At 41.1% G+C, this 12,810-nt stretch overlaps 1 protein-coding gene across 3 annotated transcripts in view; it reads right to left on the bottom strand.

The window, feature by feature from the left end:
* LOC149816615 (putative UDP-3-O-acyl-N-acetylglucosamine deacetylase 1, mitochondrial) overlaps window positions 1-12,810 on the bottom strand; it is a 182,677-nt gene that overhangs the window by 44,113 nt on the left and 125,754 nt on the right. The window lies entirely within an intron of this gene.

Below are 12,810 nucleotides of genomic sequence, written 5' to 3'. Positions count from 1 at the left end.
GTGGCTGGGGGTTTACCCACGGTCGGTTTACCTACTGCTAAGGAACACACCGGCTCTTGCTGGTTTTTTCGTAGGCGGAGTTCGGAGACTTGCTGGGCAAGTGCACGGGATGCTGCCCCTGCTGGGCAGGGTTGAAGAGGCAGACACTAAGTGTAACGCCCCAAAAATCCAGGACTTGTAACTTTTTAGAAAAGTTTAGAAAGCTTTGAAATCATACAATAATCAGAGTTTAAATAATACTTCAGCGGAAAATGATATTTTTAAAACCACAAGTCAATGGATCTTGAGCACATTACAGCGTAAACTTTCCTTTTGTCAAATCCCGCACAACCATTGAAATCAAATGGTTTAGAAACAGAGTTTCAATAATTGAGAATTCGTTTGTTGAAACCAAAAAGAAGCTTACTAAAACAGTTTTATTAACTCACGGTCTAATAAAAGAGAAATTTTGAAACACACTTTATACCAAATTTACCAACATGTCCTCAGGAGCGAAACGTCAGGGAAAGAGCTCTATCATGATCTCATCACGTCATCGTGCCATCGCAGACTGTATTACCTATCCATTACCTGCCCATAAAATGAGTCAGTTTCGCTAAAAACTGGTAGGTGCACAGACATGACAATATTGAACATAATTAAGCAGAATAATTTAATATGTCAGGTAGACAGGCAATTATATAGCAATTTAATTTCAACAAATTCAGAGAGCAACTATCATGAGCACAATGCTAAAATTATTACAAGCATTTTACTGGCACAAGTAGGCTAACTATTACAAGCAAAGCACTGCACAAGAAAGTTAACTAGCAAAATACAATGCTTCGTCAACCACACACACAATTCCATAAGTATTGAACCTGTTGTACCCTATAACTTCCATATGGGCATAACTCAACAAGTTGTGTGATCAGATTATGTTTCGATATTAACTGGCCAAGCGGGTACGCACAAGGCACGACTCTAAAAACAGCCTAGACTGATCCGGGGGTTTATTATGCTATGTATTTTATGATAACCCGGATAGCTGACTGAGTCCGCACCTAAGGGGACGGTCAGTGACCAAGAGAGAAATCCCCGAAGCAGCATAAACAATGGATGCATCCCAAACATGGAGAGCTACCACCTAGGATAATTATGGTAGTCTCATTCCCCGAACTCCGATGACTGGGGAAGCCGAGTCTTTTGCTCGTAACTGCCATTAATGGCCTGTCCATCGAAGTTTTGTACCTTCCTGTCCTCTCTCCTGACAGGAGTCAACGATTCGAATGAGTACATCAGGGGTAGTTAACTGAAGACCCATTCTACATACTCTGGTCTTTCGACCCACTCGAGTATCTTGCCGGTGAAGGCGAAAACATCACTTATTTAGGTGATCACAACATTTTGTGATTTGCGCTCATCGAGGTTGCCACAACCTACTTATCCAATCATCGCAATGTAAGAAGACGTACTTGTCAAAAAGTACGGTCGTACATGTCATAAGTACGACTACGATGAAAGGGATATGGTTCCACAAAAGAAACCCCAACAGATATTATCTGCAAAAGAATGAATACAACACAGCCTAGCAAGATAAGTCTTGAATTCACTTCAACGACATTTTTCATATGATGCAAGGTCATCTCGGATCTCTCGTCTGATCAACAAAGTACTTAACATGTTGTGCATGTCTAAAAGTACGCTATACTAAACCGGGGAGGTCTATGGGCTTCTCAAAAGGAATACCCAACACACAACTTCATAACAATTCAAAGAAATAGAAGTGTTCATTTGGCACGATTCATCCTTAAAAGCCATAATGCCACATTAAGTCATTCACGCAAGGCACAACACTATCAATCTTGCATCCAAAATTTATCTTAGTATCGACATGTGACACTAGATTGATAAATAAAGAATGGGTCCTTCAACAGAACCCCACTCATTCATATGCTCATGCCCCTGATCGGGGTTATTCAAAATGAGCCGCAACTTGAATCAAGGTTATAAAACATTTCTCCCAAGTGTGTGGACTTGGGAGGGGCCAAATGTGACTTCGCAATCCTGCAAGACCTAAAACTTAACTTTGCAAAAGCTGTGCAATTTGAAGAGCACTGGGTTGACAGAAGGAAACTCGCTTTTAAAGAACTACAACGCACAAACACAACTTCTAGTGTTTTGAAAACAATTGATATCAGGATAGGCACAAGACTACGTTTATGTAAGTACATATTTACCATAAATATGAGCATATGCAGGTTATAACCTGACAACAAGCAACTCTCGACTTGCAATGCCGCACATCGAGCGAAACGCACATAAGTAACACACGAGGTACCAAAACCATACCTTGACCAGTTAGATAGGCAAACACATAAGGTCATAAGTAATACACGAGACACGAAGTCGTACCTCACTCAAAGGAAACGTGCAGGCAAAAATGTATGCAAGCAAACAAGGGCATATGTATTTCAAGAAATACGAAACCACACCTTAACTCATAAGCAACTATGCAAAATAATGATCGAAGAATAAAATTGTACATCGACCCATAGGAACGTACAGGCAAGTATATATGCAAGCAATTAAGGGCATGAGTATTGCAAAAAGTACGAAACCACCTTCAACCACATAAGCAAATACGCATATTAATACTCGAAGAGTACAACCGTACCCGAACTCATAATTATGCAGACAAGAAAATATGCAATGCAGAAGCAATATAAATTTAAGTATATCCAGCATGGACATCTTAATTATTTTAACTTAATTAGGTTCATCAATTGCCCTTTGTGCGACTTTACCCTACATTGGGATGCCGTGCAGCTGCGTACGCCTACGCGTGAGGATAATACGAGGGTTGAGCAGCGGAGCACGATCGGGACCTGTTGCGTAAATATGCAAGAGTGTTAAATATTCAATTATGTTAATATAATTAATGGTGCAACGGGGCAAGGGTATAATTAGGCGAAGGCGGCACTGACGACAATGGGGCGACAAGGAATGAGCCACTGTCAAAAACAGTGAGACGGCAGGGGGTCAGCCCCTGCCGACAGCAACGAGGCGGCAGGGGGGCTACCCCTGCCGACAGCAGCGAAGCGGCAGGGGCTGAGCCCCTGCCGACAGCCACGAAACGGCAGGTGGGCCAGCCCCTGCCGACAACACGAGACGACAGGGGACCAGCCCCTGCCGGCAGCATCGATGCGGCAGGGGAGGCAGCCCCTGTCGACAGCCACGAGACGGCAGGGCTAGCCCCTGCCGACAGCAACAAGGAGGCAGGGGCAAGCCCCTGCCGACAGAGAGAGGGAGAGAGCTCGGGACGGGGGGGGGGGTGACAGGGGGACAAGCCCCTGCGTGCAGAGAATCAAGGGGCAGCCAGAAGCCAAGAGGCGGCAGGGGGTGAGTCCCTGCCAGCCCAACAAAACAAAGGGCGACAGGGGCATTGCCCCTGCCAGCCGAGATAGGAAGGCGGCAGGGGCACTACCCCTGCGCGCCAAAACCCCAAAGGCAGCAGGGCGAAAGCGGCAGGGGCATTGCCCCTGCCTACAGGTGATCTAGGGGTGGCAGGGGGACTGACCCCTGCCAGAAAAAGAGAGACCGGGGCGGGGGTGAGAGGGAGGGCAACCGACCTCCCGTCGGTTTCCCTATCACCCATAGGGGTGAGGGGGTGTCGCAGGGGCCATTGGTCCCCTGCCGGCACTCCGACGCACCCCCATAGGGAAGAGGGGACGACAGGGGCCCCATAGGCCACCTGTCGGGCCCCCGATGGGCACAGGAAAGGTGGGAGGCCGCGGCAGGGGTTGTGAGCCGCCTGTCGGCCTCCCGGCGAGGTGACGGAGAGGGGGGGTGAGGAAGAGAAGAGGGAGGAGGAGAAGGAGGTGCAGAGGGCGTACCTGGAAGGAGAGGAGGTGAGGTGGCTGGCGGTCGGCGGAGTGCGCAGGAAAGGAGGAGGCGTCGATCGGGGTTGCCGCTTGCAGGGAACGAGAAGGGGGGCGGGGCATCGATCCCCCCCTCCCGCAATGCTCTTAAAGAGCTCGGGGAGGGGCGACAAAAGGGGAAACCCCGATGGGTTTCCCTATCGGGCCGAAGGCGCGATGGGGGGGGTGCGGCGCACAGGAGGAAGACCTCCTGTGTCGGGTTTTTTAAAAAAAAAAAACCCTAACGACGATGGGCTCGGGTCGGGTCCGGACCCGACCCGGGTCCGATTTTTTTTTTTTTTTTTTTGAAAACGCGGGTTTTACACTAAGCCCATGGATGGCCAACATACGGCCTGGTCTGGCCTGACATGCAGGCCCAGTCCCGTCGGCTGGTGTGCTGAAAAGGGCGTCGTACGAACTACGTCAGCAACCTGTCCGGGCTCATGCAGCTGGGGTGCCCAGCAACTGAACCAGGCAGCCACGGGTTGCTGCCATAGTGGGGCCGACGCACAGCCTGGTCAGCTTGCTGACCAGTTGGTCCGGGCTCACTCGCTCAGCCCAAAAACGAGATGTAAAACCAACATAAAGAGGAGAAGCCTATACATTTCTTTTTTGAAAATCGATCTGACATGGGCATGCTTTTTCATCCTTTTTTTTGTATGTAGGCAGATCCAAATCTAAGCAAACCCCAGGGTGCTAGGTTGCTCTAGGGCTCACTTAGGCCGCACCCAACTCGACCCAACCGAGTGGGCGCACCCAACACGTGGCAACCGACCAACGGCTAGGAGATGAGCGGCTGGGCTTGTTTTACTAACACTGCGTTGTTTGTTAAGTCTTTCAATGCAGGGATAGTGATCTTACTACATTACGTAGATGACATGATAATCATATGAGGTGATACGCAGAGAGTTAATCATATCAAAGATGTGCTTAAAGTCAACTTTGATATGACAGATCGTAGTTTTTTACGATATTTTCTTATAATAGAAGTGGCCTACTCACCTCGTGGTTATTTTTTATCACAGACTAAGTACGCAACAGAGATCATTGAACAATTAGGACTCTCGGATGAAAAACTGGTTGATACTCTGTTATCATCGCAAAATTTTTCCCTCCCTCTGCAAGAGAGAGACGATTCTGCGAGTCAAACTCGACCAATGTTTTGAAATTTTTTTTTTGAAAATTACTCGCCTCCGTTTTTTAAATTTGCGGAAAAATTTTGTAGAATGGGACTCGTCTGTCGGTACGAGGTTCAACCGTTCCTGGCGCCTTTATCAGGGGTAATTGAACCAAGGATCAATGTATGTGCTTAGCTAGGCTCAAATATCCAAATTATGCTCTATTTCCTAAATGCATAGAGAATCAGGCATGTGCTATGAAGTTCTTGAAAAATGCATATTTTGAAAAGATGATGTTTGCTTCTGATGTTTTGAAAAACACTTGGAAAAAGAATTCATTGAAAATCGTGGATCACATTGAAGATTACCTTTTAAATGGAAAATTGATTCTCAGAACAATTGAAACTTTGAGAAAATCGATTTCTGAAATAATTTGATCATTCTTTTGAGAAAATTGATTTCTTATTGAAATAAATCAATGAAAGGACATATGTTTCTTTGAAATGCTTTCATGATGCAAATTAATATGAATTAATGAATGAATGTAACTTCAAAGGATATTTTCAAAGTAAGTTTGAGAAGATTATTTGAGAAATGCAGTGATTTTGAAGTTAACCTAAGTATGTAGGTTGAATGTGGCTTATACGAAGATGACAAATCTGGGTCTCATTCGTATTCTGACTATAGCCATAAATACGAATTCCACCGAGTTTGTCAACTCCCTAAAAGTTCGTGCTCATGCACGTGCCATTCGTGTCAACCATAGTGGATTTCAAAGATTTGCATGAATTGTCATTCATCAAATATCAGATTTTACGAAAGCAAACTATATGCAATGCACCCTATTCTATGCAGAAATGAAACTCTTATTTCAATATTACATTTGCTTTTACATCAATAAAATAAAAATAAAAAATAAAATTTTCCTTCTGAATATCCCTGCAAAACTAGAAAATGAGTTAGCACAAATATGTAGGTTTTTCAAGATTTATCCGATAATATCGAGAAATTATCGGATCTTATACAGATATAAACCCTATTCCATACCTCCCTGATATAAATACGAGAAATAAATGATGTTAATTTATGAAAATACGAAAATAAAGTTTGAAAATTCGAAATTGAGGTAAAAATGACCAAAATGCCCCTGATAACAAGACTATGGCCTTGAAATCAGGGTTTTTAGAAAGAAATTTTATAAAAATGAGAATTTTAAAATTCAAATGAATGCAAATGAAGATAAAATTAAACACAAGATGATATGATATGATTATATGCATGCTAAAACCCTAAAAATGCAAAAATATCACCAAAATATTGAATTGTGCCTGAATTTCGCGCGAATTAAACCTTTCTTTTGACAGTTTGACTAACACAAATGGCAATTGAACTCAAAATCACACCAAATTTGGCATGGATGATTACATTAAAACTAAAAACGGAATGGAACAATAAAATCAATTTTTATGGCATTATTTTAATATGAAAATTAATGAAAAACCCTAAAAATGCATGATTTTGCCTACAAACTTGCACCTACCCTAATGACAACATAATTTCGGGTACTAACTTACCATAGAAATTCACCAAATTTTACAGGGTGACAGTAGACAGTTAGGTGATGATTTTTGCCTTTTACAGATTTAGGATTCGACCTACGGTCGGAGAATTACAACTCCGACAATATCGATCGAAATCCGATGAGTTTAAAATTGATGGCAAACTAACAGGCTTTCATAAAAATTAGGAGAAAAATAGTAAACAGTAACCAAAAATCCTAAAATTTTAAAAGGGAATTGCAGACAAACAGAGGAGCATATCCTCTTTTTACAGTTTTGCATTTCGATCTACGGTTGCAGAGGACACACTAGATTATCAGGGATCTAAATCTAATGAAATTGTGATAATAGGAAATCGGCAAGAAAACTTTTAAATCTAAGAAAAATAGAAACCTAAATCCTAAAATTCTGGGAAATGATAGAGGACACCATGAGGATCAATTCCTCTTTTGACAGACAGAGCATCCGACTTACAGGTCAGAGAGCCACGATCGATTTAAGTCGGTCCAGGGCTCTGACGACCTGTAACAGGCTTGATACAGTGGTCTATAGAAACCGAATTTTGAAAGATAGCAATTTTTATCAGAAAAATCCAATAAAATACTAGATTTCTCTGTGAATCCACTGTATTTTACAGATCATTAATCGGATCTCCCATGAGGGAGATCTCAGATTAGCAACTCTGCTACAGGTATGCCCAGCGTTTTCACAGAACTGAAAACCCGATTCGGTTTTCTATTTTTAAGATAGGGCTGCAAACCTCAAATCAATCCGAGTTTTTGGCAAGAGATCACAGACAAGCAAACACGATCATCATAAAATTTTCAAGATTTATAGAAGAAAATTTCTATATAAAATGACGACTAGACTACACGCCTAGAACTGAAGCATGATAACTATCAATGATAAATTAAACTAAGCGACAAGAAATGAAGAAATGAGATTAAGCACAACACTTAAAACATGAAATTCACCTAAAACTAGGAATAAAACAGGAAAACTCAGGGAGACATGTTTTTTGTTTATGTCAGCTATTGAGGTGAGAGACTTCATCCATGGAATGGATGAAATATCTCACTCGATAGCCTTATCATGAAAAAAAATGCACCTTACGTTATCTAAGTTCGTAAAACCGTATCTTGCATCCATATGAATCTCTTTTGAGTTGATTTCATGTGGCTTTCAGAATGGCAATACATGAAAGTAACATCATATCATTGGACAATAAAGAAAAACATCATATAAACTTGACAAATAATGAGAAGAACAAGAGAGTGATGCTGTAAGAGGTGAGGATCCTTTGCCGGAGGGAGGAAGGTGTTGTTGTTGTTGGAGGCAAGAGGGTGTCGTTGTTGCTGGAAGGGAGAGGATGTTTGAAGCAGCTAGCCGCGCCTGATGGAGGGGCTGAAGCCAATGGCGGCGACGGCTGAAGGTTGGAAATGGCGACAACTTGGAGGGGCTGTACCGGCTGGAGGATGGACTGAAGCAAATGGACTGAAGCCACTTGGTCATGCTGGAGGCTGAGGTGAAGAGAGAGAGAGAAAGAGAGAGAGAGTTTGGAGAATGCGTGAAAATGAATGGGAGAGAGAGGAGATGTTGTTAGGGTTGAGAGGGGATAAATGAGAGAGACCAAGTGCCCAGCCGTATGGTGCCTTGGGGAATTAGAAAGAGGAGGAAAGGAAGAAAAAGGAAAGAAGGGAGAAGGAAAGGAGGGAAAGAAAAGAAGGAAAGAAGAGGGGAAGAAAAAGGGAAAGAAGAAGAAGGAAAGAAGAGGAAGAAGAAAGGAAAGAAGGAAAAGGGAGAAGAAAAGGAAGAAAAGAAGAGGAAGGGGGTGGCGACAAGGAGGAAGGAAGAAAGGGAGAAGAAAAAAAGGAAAGAAAGAGAAGAAGGAACGGAAAAAGAGAGGAAAAAGAGAAGAAAGAGGGGGAAGAAAAGGGAAAGAGGAGAGAGAGAAAGAGGGTCGACCCCCTTGTGGGGTCCACTCCCTCTTGCTAGGTGGAATAAAAGCAATAAAAAAAAGGTAATAAAAAGAAGACTTTTTTTATATATTTTTTTTTGAAAACTCAAAGTGTGGTGCTACCTTAGAAGTGGGCCCACACATGATTTTGAAATTCATTTTGAAAACCAAAGGGGTAGAATGATTTCTCAGAAAATTTTTTGGATTAAATGAAAGATTTTGGTAATTTTGAAATAAAACTCAAAGTTTGAAATTCTATACCCCTTTGTAGAGCAGATTCAGTTTGAAAACTTGAAAATCAAGTTGAAAGGAATCCAGATTGTTTTCTCGGGAAAATATTTTGAAATTTAGAGTCCTGGGGGTAAAAATGTCAATTTTAAAGACCTAGGGTTTGAAATTGATTTCGAAAGGCTTTAAAATTTGAATCTGGATTGGAATTTTCAAAATTGGAGTTCTGGATCTCGAAAATGAGATGAAATGTAATGAAATGATGGAAAATGATAAAAAATGATATAGGATGTCATGTGAAATGAAACCCTGGATGAAAGATTTTAGGTATTGGACCCCGATTGACAGTTGTATCAGTTTAAAAAGTGATAAATTTGACAAAAATAAACAAAATGGTTCAAGAAATGGTTTTTGTCCTTACAGGGCCAAGAGTGACACTGAAAACTGAGGTTTTAACTAGAATGAACTGAGTTCTAGGGTTTCAGAACTCAAATGAACTGACAAGACACTGGCTCAACTAAACTCCTAGACTGAATGGTCGAGAAATTGTGTCATTTTCAGAGAAATGGTGGGAAATGATCACTGGAGTAAAGTGAGCTACGAACAAGAACTGGGTTTGAGCTGGAACAAAGATCAGTAATACTGAGATGAACTAAAACTGAAGCTCAAACACTAGCTCAACTGACTGGACTTAGCTCAATTTTCGCTAAAATGAGCTAAGATGGGCTAAAATGGACTCCTAGACACTGGAAAATGGATTTGAACTGAAACTGGAGTACTTGAACTCCTGGGGAGCCCAAGCTAGACTCAGAGGAATAGGATTGACTAAGAATGACCGACTCAGAGACAACTGGCTTGGATTCGAGTTATAAATAAGCTCATTTCTGAGGAAATGAACCCATTTTGGCAGGAATGATCAGAAATCAACATGATATGCTCATTGTGAGCTCAGGTGAGCTAGAGATGACTGATATTCTAACTGTTCTGGGCTTAAGAATGAGCTCAGTTGACTCTGACTGATAGGGATCTAGGATAACCTAGGGGTAAAATGGTAATTTTCCTGGTGAAAGGGGGTAAAATGACACCTAAGCTGAGACAAACTTGGGGTTGGACTCCTATACTAACCTACCAGGGTTGACATCTACAAGAGGGGGGTGTCTGAAAATGGATGAGGAAAATTTGGGGTGTTTACATACTCCGGAGGTCATAATTGTCAAAATGAAGAAAGATGATGGAGAGCCTTTGCAAGATCCAACTCCCTACAGACAAATGATTGGGGCTTTGTCTTATCTTTCTATTACTCATCCTGATATATCTCATGTTATTCATTCTGTTAGTCAATTTCAGCATGCTCCCACTACAATACATATGAGTGCTGTAATGAGAATTGTTAGATATATTAAGAAATCCATTAATCATGGCTTGTTTTTATCATCCTCCTCCTCATTAGAAGTCATTGTATATTCTGATTCTGACTAGGGAAGGGATGTAAATGATAGATGCATAACCACTGGTTTATGTGTGTTTATAGGTGATTCCCTAATTTCATGGTGATGCAAAAAGCAGCAGAAGATGTCTCTCTCCTCCACTGAAGTTGAGTATCGTGTCATGACAACAACTAAGTCTGAGTTGATATGGTTGAAACAACTTTTCAAAGACTTGGGAGTTCATATTGTGGAACCTTCAAGCTTATGTTGCGACAACAAGAGTAATGTATACATTGCAAGCAATCATATATTTCATGAGGACAAAACATATTGAAATGGATTGTCATTACGTTCGTGAAGAATTCCTAAGGAAGACCATCACATTGCCCTATGTTCCATCCGAGTATCAATTAGCAGACTTCTTCACCAAAGAGCTTTTGTCTCCCAGATTTCACTTTCTACTTGGCAAACTCTCGGTTGTTCCACCATGAGTTTGAGGGGGGTGTTAAGATTATATATATATATATATATATATATATATATTTGTTGTAAATCGAAATACCCAACAAGGGTATTTCGGTCTTTTATTGTAATAGGCGTCAGCCCATTAGGGGCTCACAATCCTTTTATTTTATTTTTATTTTTATTTTTATTTTTTTGTTTTTCATTTTTTGTGTTTTTGGGGCAGCTCCAATATAGTTGTTGGAGATGTATGACTGTTGGGAGCAACCCAACAGCCATATTGGGGCTGCTCCCTATTATCCCATTTGTATTATATATAGGCCCTTTGTGGTCTTGTATTTCTAACTTATTTTTTAGTGACTCTATACAACAACAACTACACCTTCATCCCAAAACAATTGGGGTCGGCGATATGAACCAAAAACGAAAATCATTCTGGGTCTTCCACATGAATCATTCTACTCCAATCATTTCTATCCAATGTCATGTCCTCGGTGAGGTTCAAAGCATTCATATCCTTTCCTATCATCTTCATCCAAGTCTTTCTAGGCCTACCCCGACCTCTTTTAACTAATATATTTTCCCATTTTTCCATCCGTCTAACTGAAGCATCATTAGGCCTTCGCCGAATATGTCCAAACCACCGTAAACGATTCTCTCTCATCTTATTTTCAATGGGTGCAACGCATACCTTCTTACGTATCACCTCGTTACGAATCTTATCTTTTATTGTATTTCCACACATCCATCTAAGCATACGTATCTCAGCTACACTCATTTTTTGAATATGATGTCTCTTGGCAGCCCAACATTCCGTACCATATAGTAAAGCGGGCCTAATAATCGTCTTATAAAACTTTCCCTTCAATCACAATGGCATTCTACGATCGCACATCACTCCAGTTGCACTTCTCCATTTCATTCACCCAACCTTTATCCTATGATTTACATATCCATCAATTTCTCCATACTTTTGAATGATAGATCCCAAATATTTGAAACAATCATCCACCGATATTTCTTGCTCACCAAGCTTCACTACACTCCCATCACTACTTCGTTGCTTACTAAACCGACATTCCATATATTTTGTCTTACTCTTACTCAACTTAAAACCTCTTGCTTCCAATGTCTGTCTCCATAATTCTAACTTGGCATTAACCCCAGCTCTAGACTCATCAATCAAAACAATATCATCAGCAAACAACATACACCACGGCACAATTTCTCCATACTTTTAGTGACTCTATGCAATAACAAATTTGTTAGACTCTTGTGTGGGTGGTTTGATGATTCAATCAAGTATTCTACTTGATTGAAAGCGTGTTCTTGCATGTTTATTGGATTCAATCCATATCATTACCAGGAAACATAGGCCCAGATATTCAGGATTGAAGGCTACACATGTCACCTCTGATGAGAGATTTTATAGAATTTCTCAGATTTCACCCAAAATCTTCTCGATATTTTGAGTTTACGGTGAAAAATTGGAAGTTTAAGAAAATTACAGTCAAATATGCAAATTTCAAAGACCAAGGCAAAGGGAAAAATATAAAAGAGAAGAAAGATATTCCAATGAAAATAAAATAACTTAAAACATGAATCTAAAGTGTCCTAGGGGTGCTATGGAATTTGAGTTTGGATACAGGTATTCCACAGGTTATAAAACTTGGGACAGAACCCAGCACTTTAGCAATGAATGAGAGTATTTTGAACATTTCAGTGTCAGAATGGAGCAAATTTGCTGGCTGCTGCAGATCATTTTAGAAGAAATCAGGGCGTCTTTTGATCTTCAGAAGAGTTGGACAAAGAGAAGGATTTGCCAAAATAAGAGTTGCATGTGAAGAAAGAGAAGAAAATCAAGAGGCTCAAGGTTTTACCTGAGGCAAACAAATATTTAGCAAGAATTCCTGAGAAAGGCAGATGGAAAACACAGAAATAAAAGAGATTTCTGCAAGACATGGAGGCTTTCCTGTGAAAAGGACAGAAGTTCCAGCAGGTATTTGGTGGTAGACGTGTCTAAAGCATAAGGAACATTCCAATATGGGACAAGAAAGTTCTAGCAGGTGTTTGGTAGTAGAACATGCCCAAGGCATACTGTAGATTCCAATATACTAGCTTTCCAGTTTATAAGAAGAGACAAAGAGAGGGGTGGGTGTG

Source organism: Nuphar pumila, chromosome 14 (genome assembly GCF_984573655.1).
Source record: "Nuphar pumila chromosome 14, dmNupPumi1.hap1.1, whole genome shotgun sequence".
NCBI classification, from domain to species: domain Eukaryota; kingdom Viridiplantae; phylum Streptophyta; class Magnoliopsida; order Nymphaeales; family Nymphaeaceae; genus Nuphar; species Nuphar pumila.
The sequence above is the reverse complement of the archived record's forward strand: the minus strand, read 5'-3'. Positions and strand labels throughout refer to the sequence as shown.